Source organism: Xenopus tropicalis, chromosome 9 (genome assembly GCF_000004195.4).
Source record: "Xenopus tropicalis strain Nigerian chromosome 9, UCB_Xtro_10.0, whole genome shotgun sequence".
NCBI lineage: Eukaryota > Metazoa > Chordata > Amphibia > Anura > Pipidae > Xenopus > Xenopus tropicalis.
Window position 1 is genome coordinate 40,538,409 of NC_030685.2, and position 13,896 is coordinate 40,552,304.

Genomic DNA, 13,896 nt, shown 5'->3' on the forward strand with positions numbered 1-13,896 from the left:
AGAAGGAAAATGGAACATCTTTAAAACATTGCTTTGTAGGTATACACAACAGTATATCCCCCTTGTAAGCAAGGAGAGGCATCGCAAAGCAAAACCTTTATGGCTGAATAAAAGTGTTAGGGTCGAGGTTGGTAAGAAAAAACGTGCTTTTAGGGCATTCAAGTTAGCTGGGACAGCAGAAACTTTCATCAGGTACAAGGAAGCAAATAAAGCATGCAAAAAAGCTATCAAGCAAGCTAAAATAGAAATGGAAAGGGATATTGCAGCTAGGAGTAAAAAGAATCCTAAATTATTTTTTAATTATGTGAATAGTAAAAAAATGAAGCAAGAAGGGGTGGGAACTTTATTATCACGGGGGGGTAAGTTGGTTGATGAGAACGGGGAAAAAGCTGAAATTTTGAACTCTTATTTTTCATCTGTCTATACATCTGAGGAGCCAGATAATGAAGGCTTCCCTTGTAATATGCCCAGTTCTAGTAATTTAGCTACTGGCGCATGGGTCACTCGGGAGGAAATTCAAAAGAGACTTGAACATGTAAAGGTAAACAAAGGTCCAGGGCCGGATGGGATTCATCCCAGAGTATTAAATGAGCTGAGCGCTGTGATTGCCAAACCTCTTCACTTAATTTTTCAGGATTCATTGAGGTCTGGCATGGTGCCAAGAGACTGGCGGATTGCTAATGTGGTGCCGTTATTTAAAAAGGGATCCCATTCTCAGCCTGAAAACTATAGGCCTGTTAGTCTGACATCAGTAGTAGGAAAACTTTTGGAAGGGGTAATAAGGGATAGGGTACTTGAATACATTGCAGTTCACAATACTATTAGTTTGTGCCAGCATGGTTTTATGCGTAACAGATCTTGCCAGACTAATTTAGTCGCCTTTTATGAGGAGGTGAGCAGGAACCTTGATGCTGGAATGGCAGTTGATGTCATCTACTTGGACTTTGCTAAAGCGTTTGATACAGTACCTCACAGAAGGTTAATTATCAAATTAAGGAATATTGGCCTAGAACATAATATTTGTAATTGGATAGAGAACTGGCTGAAGGATAGAGTACAAAGAGTGGTTGTAAATGGAACATTTTCTAATTGGACCAGTGTGGTTAGTGGAGTACCGCAGGGGTCAGTCCTTGGGCCTTTGCTTTTTAACTTGTTTATTAATGACCTGGAGGTGGGCATAGACAGTACTGTTTCTATTTTTGCTGATGACACTAAATTGTGCAAAACTATAAGTTCCATGCAGGATGCTGCCGCTTTGCAGAGCGATTTGACAAAATTAGATAACTGGGCAGCAAACTGGAAAATGAGGTTCAATGTTGATAAGTGCAAAGTTATGCACTTTGGTAGAAATAATATAAACGCAAACTATCTACTGAATGGCAGTGTGTTGGGGGTTTCCTTAATGGAGAAGGATCTAGGGGTTTTTGTTGATAACAAGTTGTCTAATGCCAGGCAGTGTCATTCTGTGGCTACTAAAGCAAATAAAGTGCTGTCTTGTATAAAAAGGGCATTGACTCAAGGGATGAGAACATAATTTTGCCCCTTTATAGGTCCCTGGTAAGGCCTCACCTTGAGTATGCAGTGCAGTTTTGGGCTCCAGTCCTTAAGAAGGATATTAATGAGCTGGAGAAAGTGCAGAGACGTGCAACTAAACTGGTTAAGGGGATGGAAGATTTAAACTATGAGGTGAGACTGTCGAGGTTGGGGTTGTTTTCTCTGGAAAAGAGACGCTTGCGAGGGGACATGATTACTCTGTACAAGTACATTAGAGGGGATTATAGGCAGTTGGGGGATGTTCTTTTTTCCCATAAAAACAATCAGCGCACCAGAGGTCACCCCTTTAGATTAGAGGAAAGGAGCTTCCATTTGAAGCAGCGTAGGTGGTTTTTCACGGTGAGGGCAGTGAGGTTATGGAATGCCCTTCCTAGTGATGTGGTAATGGCAGATTCTGTTAATGCCTTTAAGAGGGGCCTGGATGAGTTCTTGATCAATCAGAATATCCAAGGCTATTGTGATACTAATATCTACAGTTAGTACTAGTGGTTGTATGTATGTGAGTGTATAGATTGGTAGGTGTGGGTTAAGTGTGCTGGGTTTACTTGGATGGGTTGAACTTGATGGACACTGGTCTTTTTTCAACCCTATGTAACTATGTAACTATGTAACTATTATGAGCAGTAATCAGCATGTCTTTATGAAGGACATGTCATGTCAGACCAATTTAATTGCTTTTTATGATGAGGTAAGTAAGAAGCTGGACAGTGGGGATGCAGTAGATATAATCTAGTTGGATTTTGCCAAAGCATTTGATACCATTCCCCACAAACGACTGCTTTCTAAACTAAGGTCTATTGATCTTAGTGAAGTCTTTTGCACATGGATAGAAAACTGGCTCCAGGATCGGGTACAGAGGGTGGTTGTTAATGGTACATTCTCTTAGGGGTGGGTATTACAAGCAATGTCTCAGTGTTTGCAGATGACACAAAACTCTGCAGACCAGTCAATTCTATCCAGGATGTGGCATCCTTGCAGCAGGATCTTGACCAACTGGCAATCTGGGCGGCTAAGTGGCAGATGAGATTTAATGAGGATAAATGTAAGGTTATGCACCTGGGATGTATATAAAGTCTCAGTTATGAAGAAAGACTGGCCAAGTTGGGTCTGTTTACACTGGAGAAGGGGCGCTTAAGAGGTGACATGATAACTATGTATAAATATATAAGGGGATCATATAATAACCTGTTTTATTTACCTAATAACCTGTTTTATTTATGTTTTATTTACCAGTAGGTCCTTCCAATGGACAAAAGGCACCCACTCCATTTAGAAGAAGGGAGGTTCCATTTAAATATTTGTAAAGGATTTTTTACTGTGAGAACTGTGAAGTAAGAAGGTAAGCTTCTCTAAATAAATGCGTTTTTAGAGATCTTTTGAAGGCAGAGAGATTGGGAGAAAGTCTGACAGTTTGTGGGAGTGAATTCCAGAGAAGGGGGGCAGCCCTTGCAAAATCTTGAATGCGAGCGTGTGAGGAGGGAATGAGAGAGGAGTTGAGGAGCAGGTCAGTAGAGGAGCGTAACAAGCGGGTTGGATGGTAAGTTCAGAGATGATGGGTGGGGCAGAATTATGAACTGCTTTGAATGTGAGTCATTAGTTTGAATTTTATCCTGGATGGTAGGGGAAGCCAGTGCAGGGATTGGCAGAGTGGCATGGCAGAGGAGGAGCGGTTAGAGAGGTGTATGAGCCTGGCAGCAGTATTCATTATGGACTGGAGAGGGGACAGTCTTTGGAGGGGAAGGCCAATTAATAGCGAGTTACAGTATTCCAGGCGAGATATTATAAGAGAGTGAATAAGAATTTTGGCAGCATCTTGGGTGATAAATGATCGTATTTTGGAAATATTTCTTAGGTGAAAGTGACATGATTTGATAAGTGACTGGATATGAGGAGTGAAGGACAGGGCAGAGTCAAGGATAACCCCAAGGCCTGGGGTGATGGTGGAATTGTTAACCTTTATCGATACCTAGGGAACAATGTGGGCATTGGATGGGGGAAAGAGAACCAATTCAGTCTTAGAGAGGTTTAATTTAAGGTAACGTTGGGACATTCAAGTGGAGATGGCGGACAGGCAGGAAGAGACATGAGTTAGAAGCTCTGGGTTGAGATTAGGAGAGGAAAGATAGATCTGAGTATCATCAGCATAGAGGTGGTACTGAAAGCCAAAAGAATTGATTAATTTGCCAAGTGAGGAGGTATAGAGAGAAAATAGTAAGGGGCCTAGGACAGAGCCTTGAGGAACCCCGACAGAACTTTGATTGTTCATTTGAGGGTGGCTGGCAATTTCCAGTAACAGACTTATGCTAATTTAAGCAGACTTTAACTGCACCATGGACCATAAATGCAAGCTTCTAACTGTCCTGATTGTCCTATGTATGCCAAGCCATACAGGCATTTTATGCAATACACCATGCTGACCAAGTTACAGGTATAAAAGCCCCTCAGGGAATATTTAGTACCTTTTTGGGGATAAACCACTATACCCCCCCTAATTATACCAACAGCATCATATATATTTATTATCCATTTAAATGAATAGATCAAGGAGAAGCACAAACATTTCTACAGTCTTCACCTCATTGGGCACCGGATAAATTAGGCACAGGGTCTCTAAACTAAGGTGGCAGCTTCTTGAAAAAGTAAACGTAATAATTGGTCAAGATCGCAAACTGAAATGAACACAGCATGAATGATACTGAATCTGGCTACTAGCCCTCTTGTTATGAATTGTTCCCTGTAGTCTGAAGTATTTAATAAGGTTATTAATATACTTTTATTATTATTCTTATAATAATAATTGCAGTTCACTCTTTCCTGGGCACAGGTTTGACATGCCTGCCCTATATGACAAGTAAGGATTACTTTAAATACAGCATCTGTGTTCAAAAATACCTGTTCTAATAAGTTTTTCTTATTGTCTCAAAATATTATTATGTAAATATCAGCAACGCCCTGTGAGAGTATTTATATTGATCTCATTGATCAAAAGCGGATGTGCCAAGATTATTGGGTTGGACCAAAACTATGAATAAGGGGCACAGCCTGATGGCTAAGGATGACAAGATTTTGTATGCGGGCACATTTTTACTCAAAGGAATGGCTTTTGTTTAGAAAGGGGTGTTCTCACTGGTTTGTATATTAGCGCTACCGTTTATGCTTGCCTGCTTGTTCGTGTGCGCTTTTGTCTTGTCCTGCGCATTTCTGTCTTCCTTCCGTATCTGTAGATGGGGGCCTGATTGGCCAATTTGCGAAGTGACGTCTACTGTGCCGAAGGACCTCCTAAGCTGGCTGCTTGATTGCCTGACGATCTAGGGAATTCACGGGGTTTTTTTTTTCGCCACACGGGGATAGCTGTGTGAAACTGGGTAGACCCCCGTCGTACGGGGATGAATGGTAACCCTAATTTGTAAGTTGACCCCATGCATAAGTTTTTTTTTTATACTGTTTGTTGAACAGGTATTTTGGTAAAATTCAGTGTGTTTGTAATATTCAAATAATTTTTCTGTAAAAAGTACATGCTTTTATATTGACATTCTATACATGATGGATAATTTATCCCTTGTTTAATTTACAGAGACAGATATAGAAATCAATTCAGGCATACTTATCAGCCTTAAGTAAATGTGCCCTTTATCAGTAACCGTATTAATAAAAGGCTTACACACTGCATTGTGCACATATTCCTAATATTTATAGGGAGTTCTCCCCTCACATTAGAGCCGGAATACAACATAAAAGAAGAGGCACTGACAGAGGAATGGCAGACAAGTATGACAATGGCACCTTTAACATTTCTCTTTGATGTCAGATGTATTGTGGATTGTGACTATTCCCTATAACAGAAATTTTCCCACTTTTGTATAACATGTTTTGGATCATATCATAATTTCAATGTCTAAAACTAAATGACCCTACATTCACATACAATTGCCATAAGCCTAGATTTTACAAAATGTCATTTTCAATAACATTTCTGGGCTAGATTATGTTACCTGTAATATACTAGTCCAGTTTGGATGCAAAGAAGAGACGGCAAAGCTGTGTGTTTGGTTCTTACATTCTTACACCAAGGCTAAAAAATACTGCAGGGTGGCAAGTTTCACCTGTGGAGATACAGGTCCACCAGGCCTGGATATGTGGTGAGGCCACAAAGACCAGGGCCTAGGGCAGCTGGGGGGGGGGGGGGGGGGGGGGGGGGGGGGGGGTCCACTTGGAGTAATGTAACAGCAAAAACAGCTAGCAGGGGAGTTGTCAAGATCCAGGCCTGAGATCTGAGCATGGAGCAAATGTCAGAATTGTAAATATTCACTTATCAAATATCTAATTTGTGTGCCCCACAACTGTAGACTGCTGATAATTGGAGATGCAGTAGCTGTATGGTTTTTCAGTAACTAAGATATGGTTAATTTTTTAACCTTGTAGAAATGACAAACACGCTGTTTTCTTAGGAATTTGTTTTTCTATTAAAAAATACTACGTTTACAATGAGGAGGTTAGCAAGTGTCCATCCATTTCTACAAAGTTGCAAGTAGAGTACTGTGTGCCAGCCCACATATATTGCTGCCTTTAGGGGTAGAGAGGATCCCCTCTAAAATCCTCTTAGAGTCTATAACACCCAATACAGTGGCTTGCAAAAATATTCGGCCCCCTTGAACTTTTCCACATTTTGTCACATTACAGCCACAAACATGAATCAATTTTATTGGAATTCCACGTGAAAGACCAATACAAAGTGGTGTACACGTGAGAAGAGGAACGAAATCATACATGATTCCAAACATTTTTTTACAAATAAATAACTGCAAAGTGGGGTGTGTGTAATTATTCAGCCCCCTGAGTCAATACTTTGTAGAACCACCTTTTGCTGCAATTACAGCTGCCAGTCTTTTAGGGTATGTCTCTACCAGCTTTGCACATCTAGAGACTGAAATCCTTGCCCATTCTTCTTTGCAAAACAGCTCCAGCTCAGTCAGATTAGATGGACAGCGTTTGTGAACAGCAGTTTTCAGATCTTGCCACAGATTCTCGATTGGATTTAGATCTGGACTTTGACTGGGCCATTCTAACACATGGATGTGTTTTGTTTTAAACCATTCCATTGTTGCCCTGGTTTTATGTTTAGGGTCGTTGTCCTGCTGGAAGGTGAACATCTGCCTCAGTCTCAAGTCTTTTGCAGACTCCAAGAGGTTTTCTTCCAAGATTGCCCTGTATTTGGATCCATCCATCTTCCCATCAACTCTTACCAGCTTCCCTGTCCCTGCTGAAGAGAAGCACCCCCAGAGCATGATGCTGCCACCACCATATTTGACAGTGGGGATGGTGTGTTCAGAGTGATGTGCAGTGTTAGTTTACCGCCGCACATAGCGTTTTGCATTTTGGCCAAAAAGTTCCATTTTGGTCTCATCTGACCAGAGCACCTTCTTCCACATGTTTGCTGTGTCCCCCACATGGCTTGTGGCAAACTGCAAACGGGACTTCTTATGGTTTTCTGTTAACAATGGCTTTCTTCTTGCCACTCTTCCATAAAGGCCAACTTAGTGCAGTGCACGACTAATAGTTGTCCTATGGACAGATTCCCCCACCTGAGCTGTAGATCTCTGCAGCTCGTCCAGAGTCACCATGGGCCTCTTGGCTGCATTTCTGATCAGCGCTCTCCTTGTTGGGCCTGTGAGTTTAGGTGGACGGCCTTGTCTTGGTAGGTTTACAGTTGTGCCATACTCCTTCCATTTCTGAATGATCGCTTTAACAGTGCTCCGTGGGATGTTCAAGGCTTTGGAAATCTTTTTGTAGCCTAAGCCTGCTTTAAATTTCTCAGTAACTTTATCCCTGACCTGTCTGGTGTGTTCTTTGGACTTCATGGTGTTGTTGCTCCCAATATTCTCTTAGACAACCTCTGAGGCCGTCACAGAGCAGCTGTATTTGTACTGACATTAGATTACACACAGGTGCACTCTATTTAGTCATTAGCACTCATCAGGCAATGTCTATGGGCAACTGACTGCACTCAGACCAAAGGGGGCTGAACAGCGTTTTTACTAAACAATAGGAGGACTATCAGGCAGTATGCTTTTTAAATTTTGACATTCTCCTTTAACCAGCCTAGTGGATACAACAGTACATAATGGGGTAATATGAACTTGAACAGGTCTGTTTCTCATAACTCAAAATCCAATCAAACCAACTCTGTTTTACCAAAATACATAAAAATGCCATTTTATTTTATAATTTTTTTTGTGTGTTTTTGTTTTTAGATATCTAGCTTTTTGTTTAGCACTCTCCATTTTGGAATTTCAGCAGCTATCTGGTTGCTAGAGTATTATTTTTTGCAAATAATAACAGTGAAGACCAGCTGCAGCGTTGTTAGGAACAAGACATTCTGTGACATACTTAAAGTTAATAGAAAGGTGAACCACCCCTTTAACCAAAAGCCAATTTGAAAAGGGGTAAAATAACCACAGGGGCAGGTAAAAATGAAGAGGATTCCATCTCTGTGCTGGCTGTTCCTTCTGTAGCTGCTTTAGGAGCACTTAGAAAATTAAGGATAGCAATATGTTTAACTTTATAACATTCAAAGTTATCGAAACTGGAAGAGCACTAACTGCATATATGTAATTACGTGTCCTTGCCCACATTTGCATGTAGCTACAATCACAGACTATCCAGTCATCTCTCCAATATTTACAATGCCAAGAAGATTGTCTGGTCACAGTACTCAGACCACAGAAGCATCTCATTTTTTAGATGTCCATAATGGGACCTCAGGCATTTTAAACTGTGTAGAGATAACTATACAGAGACAAAATCCTCTAGATTTTGTTGCCCCCCACCTTGTGTCGCCCCCATCTGTGACTGCTTACCTTTGTGTAAGCTTTCAGTGATATCAGTACTGAGATTCAGGTTGTAAACCCTTGTATGATCCTGTATTGTTCACACCTACAATGTCCTGCATTGTTCACACCTGTAAGGTGCTTTTTAATAAGGCATAGACAGGACTTCTACAGCTGTGGACATGAGGGAGGGTGGATGGTATATTGTCTAAGCTGATTTGGGTGGAATTTGGCTAATCTACTGTGAGAGAAATGCTGCATTAGAGGTGGAAGGTGTTTATATTTCTCCCAGATTTCTCTCTTATATATACTAAGCTCCAGGGAAAGTATGTCAGCAGTAAAAGAGTGTTCTTTCACTGCATTCGGCTTTTGGAAAAGCCAGTAAAAAGGGCCCTGGAGTGAATGGAAGTGAGCGGGTGGGACTTCCATTCACCAGGCTATCCAGGTTTTGGTGAAGCCTGGCTAATTAGTGGCCTTGTTAGGCTTCAGGGGAAACCCCTTTAAACATGTTGTCTCCAGAGTTACTCACTCTCTCCCTTCCTGGGGAACTGCCTGCATGCAGTAAGGAGAGAGCCGGACACAGTGAGTAACCAAACAAACTACTGTTTTTTTTTTGTAGAGTTGGATGCTAGATCCTCTCTATTGCATAGAGAGGGAGCTGCTGTATGTTAGTTAGAGCCGGACAGGCTAGGATTTATTTTTATGTTTTGTTTTCCAATATACTCCTGTGTGCCGGTTATATATGAATAAAGCTGATTGAGGTCAGCTTAAAACTAAATGCTGGGTGTGAACTGTTGTTTTCTGAGACCAATCTGATCCCTGCAATCTTCCTAAAACCCCAGAGACTGCACTGTTTGGACGAGTTGCCTTACACTACACATTGGTTGACAGCACCAGTAGGATAGTCCTGCTGTTGGTTATATTTTCTTTTTTTGTTATGGCTAGTTAAGCACTTTTGTTTTTATGGTGATACAATAAAGGTTATTTTTTAGGTTAAATGGGAGATTCTAGGTACTAAGGAAGGGATGGTGCAACTGAATTGTTTTTTTGTTTTTTATTCACACCTGTAAGGCCTGCCTTGTTCACCTGTTAACACCTCAGAAATTCCAGAATTCTGTCATTGTATATAGAACAGTACAAACTGTTCATGTTAGAGTTGTCCCTGTCTCCTTCTCTATTGTGCCTGCCCTGACCTATGCTGTCTATGTGTGCCTCACTCTGCGTGCCCTATGCTGGCTGTGTGTCATATACTCTGCCTGCCCAGTGCTGCCTGTGTGTGCTATACTGCCTGCCCTATGCTACTTGCGTGTGCCATACTCTGCTTGTCCAGTGCTGCCTGTGGAAAGCGAGCCTGACAGGGGATTTCTCTGGGAGTTTGTTAGTATTTGCAAAATAGTTGTAAGGTCTCTAAGGTGTGTGTTGGTGTTACTATCCACAGGGGAGGAGAAGGCATATGGATTTAAAGATGTGTCTTAATATGACATAATAAACTTTGAGTGAAGGGTGATATCCCTGCAGTGAGCACCAATTATTATTTTTTTTTTTTTTTTGGTGTGCTACTTCCATTAATGTGGGCATGGTCTTAAAAGCTCTTGTGATAACATAGGTCGTGTTTAAAGTGGGTGTGGTTTTAAAAAGGGAGTGGTCAAAACTGGCTTCCATTATCGGCCATCAGTACCACAGAAGATGGACAGTACTGCCCTACGAATATTAGGGAAGGTGACTTGACAGCTCCCTGCCACAAAGAGAGTAGGTGAATTTAGCTGCAGCAAAGCCAGTTCCCTAAAGTCACAAAGCCTTTAGAAAATGCCTCAAATGCATCTTCCTTGAACCCTATTGGATGTTTAAAGGCACAGTTGCATGTGGCAAAGGGCCCACTTTCAGAATAAGGTGGATTCGCTCCTATATGCTCTTGTGTGTAGCTCCACTGATAGGCATAGCCAATAAAAAGAGCCCCCCCCCCCCACACACTTCATGCTTTTTCTTCCTGTCCTCACTAAGGATGGTGCTCCGGTGAGGATCTGGTCTCTCAGCCCCACTGAAGCTGCCAGTTCATCATGTAGCCGGTGGAAGCTTTGTAGCCAGACAAATTGAGCACAGTCAGGCAGTAAGTCTCCTCGGGTGCAGTAATTAGATTTACGCTATAAGGCACCATCACAGACAACCAGTTCTGCGCATGTGCCTGCAGGTTATGTCATCGGTCATGTGGGCCATGTTTTAAAAGCCAAACTGATGAGCGGATCTTGCCTCTTGCCGCATTTTGTTTTCTCAAACAGCCATAGCTGCCGGCAAGTTGGGGGAGCCTTTATGTAAATAAAGGTGGCTATAAACGGTTAGATTTTAGTCCACAAATGTGGTATTGACCCATGGTTTAATGCAACAGTCTAAAACTAACATTCAGACTGAAATTGTAGGATTAAAGCCCTAAAAAACACCAAACTGGGTGATGTTTGGACCATTAATAATATCCAGACAAAAAGTGTAAAAAAATGTTCCTGATATAAATTGTAGGATAGGCAATACATGCACAGATATTATCTTTATCAGACAAATTTTCTAACCTTGTCTGGCTAAACAGCTGATCACCATAGTACGAAAATTGTTGGAACGATAATTCATACAAAATTTTGTTACGTATGATTATTATTGGGTGTATTGCAAGGCTCCAGAATCACCAGTGTGGTTTTATGGCTACTTATACTGTATTTTTGTTACAGTGACTATGAGTTCGAGGAGCCACAGGCCATGCTCATCCTCTAGGGGGTAAGAGAGAGAGAGAGAGAGAGAGAGAGAGAGGGTTGATTTCACCTACGAGACCCAGGGATAGTCACCACCCCAGGTAGGCCTTTTTTGGACATTTAGTCCTTTCTTCAGTTGTGTGTTCATAATAAATTTATAACCCCACCCTAATGTCTGATTACTGCTAGGGTATGTCCTGTTGGTAACCACAGTCATTCAGAGAACAGAAAAAGGGGAAAATTCTTTTGTAATTACTGTAATTTTCCTGGACTGTGACATGGAAGTGGGCACGACCCCTCCCTAATATTTACCTTAGCTTAGACAGTGTACCGTAATAGATTTTTTTTATTTGGTCTTCTTGTTGTTTTGCTTTGGAAGTGGTTAACCTATTAGTGCCCACTGCCATGGTACAGTCCAGGAAAGGAAAATTATAGCGAGTATATAAGAATTTCCCCCTTATTTTGATTCATGCAACCTGTGATGTGTTTTGTTGATCTGGCACTATCCAACAAATGTTTCAGTGGAGTTTAGCCCTTATACACATTGATTTCTTATGCCAGCGATGAGACAAACATACTAATGATTCATCATGGATAACCTATGTTACTTTTTGTGGACTGGACATGATCAAACTTGTGTCAGTGTTCTTTTGGGTCTATTTTCTGTCAAGGATAAAACATTTCTTAACCTCTATTAGAGAGATTCCTTTTGGATTTTTGCATTACTTCTTATATTTCACCACCCATTGCAACCAAATAATTTATGCTTCTATGAGAGATAGACTCCAAGGGGCACATTTACTAATCCACGAACGTCCGAAAAGCGTCCGAATGCGTTTTTTTCGTAATGATCGGTACTTTGCGACTTTTTCGCGAATTGTCGCGACTTTTTCGAGCTCTCAATACGAAAGTTGCGATAATTCGCGAAAGTCGTAATGGCTATGAAAAAGTCGCGACAATTCTCCAAAGGCATAATGGCAATGAAAAAGTCGCGACAATTCTCCAAAGGCATAATGGCAATGAAAAAGTCGCGACAATTCTCCAAAGGCATAATGGCAATGAAAAAGTTGTGAAAATTCTCCAAAGGCATAATGGCAATGAAAAAGTCACGACAATTCTCCAAAGGCATAATGGCAATGAAAAAGTCGCGACAATTCACGAAATTTGTTATGGCTATGAAAAAGCCGCGACAATTCGCACAAGTCGTACCGGTTAGGAAAAAGTTGCGACAATTTACGGGAAAGTCATAACGGCGACGAAAAAGTCGCAAAATGTTCGTTTCCAATCCGAATTTTTCTCATTCGGATTCGTGGATTAGTAAATCAGCCCCCAAGTCTGTAAGGATTTATGCTGTGTAAGTTGGCTGCATAAGTTATGCAAAAACATTAAACCATACTAATAAAATAAGAATTGCTATTACTAGTAGTATTTGTCTGTTATATTTTCTGTACTCTTCACTCTGACTTCTAAAACAATATTGAAAGCCAACTAATTAAATAACTGGAAGAGACCTGACTCCAGTTACATTGTTTGAAGAGACTGCGTTTTTGACTGCAATTACATTTAGGGTGAACACACACAGAGCTACTAGTAGCAGCTACTTGTCGTGGCTACTAAAATAGACAATGCTGATCATTTACTGATAATTGTCTCTACGTGTGTTTTAGTAGAGGCAATTTTCAGTATTGTCTACTGCAGGATATTTTCTGGAGTTTAGTAGCTGTAAAAAAGTAGCTGCTACTAGTAGCATAGTGTGTCTTCACCCTTACAAATATCTTTAAAAACCATTCAAAATAATTAATGTATATTGAAATCATCTTACAATTACTTTTTTTTTTTTTTATAAAGGAAAAACAGGTTTTATTTGGTTGAGGGCTCCTTAAATTTGTGAACAGTGTTTATTTTAATGATCCTGTGCATGGTCAACTGATGTTTTTTTTCCCTTCAAGGGGCACATGATGAAAAAATAAACAAATATAAAGTGGAAAATGTGCAGTTAAAACATTATGCGAAACACACTGTATTATAGAGCATTCTATCAACCTAATAAATATTTCTATATTAACAGCACTGTGTATGGTAGTTTCTTACATGACATATATGTATTGTGAATTAGATTTCTCCCTAAATCCTGCTTACTGCATTACAGCTATATCTTCATATGTTTATGTACTGTATATACTCGAGTATAAGCCTAGTTTTTCAGCACCCAAAATGTGCTGAAAAAGTCACCCTCGGCTTATACTCGAGTCGGGTGCCATGGGTCCCTCCAAACTAGCACCCTCTGTCCTTTGTGTGCAAATTAGGCCACCTGCAACCAGACCCTCCAGTGCCCTGGCCTGCTCCCAAATTCATCTTCATTTACCATCCTCACCTGTCCCATCCTGCACTAGATATTGCACTTTATATTCTATATAAACTATATATAGTTTTGAAGGATTTTAACTTTGTGTTTTAGCTGGGTTGCAGATTGAGCTAAGGGGGTAGTACTCTTAAGGTATCATTGTTGATACCATATTGTTTTTGTTGACCCCTTTCTCCACTTACAGAGCTAGTTTACTGTTTTTCTTAAAAACATATACCCCACTGATGCATCATTTAATGTAATTTCATTGGTATTTATTTTGATTATTGAAACTTAGCAGTAGCTGCTGCAATTCCCACCCTAGGCTTATACTCGAGTCAATAAGTTTTTCAAGTTTTCTTATGTAAAATTAGGTACCTCGGCTTATATTCGGATCGGCTTAAACTCGAGTATATACGGTATATTATTCTTT

The 13,896-nt window shown here is 40.6% G+C and overlaps 1 protein-coding gene across 6 annotated transcripts in view; it reads left to right on the forward strand.

The window, feature by feature from the left end:
- Positions 1–4,795: 4,795 nt before the first annotated feature.
- Positions 4,796–13,896, forward strand: part of nprl3 (NPR3-like, GATOR1 complex subunit) — a 60,873-nt gene continuing 51,772 nt past the window's right edge. For 2 of the 6 annotated variants that reach the window (XM_012969958.3, XM_012969957.3), the window contains exons 1-2: positions 4,797–4,960; positions 11,099–11,220. The gene's annotated coding sequence lies outside the window, so the exon portion shown is untranslated. 6 annotated transcript variants of the gene reach the window in all.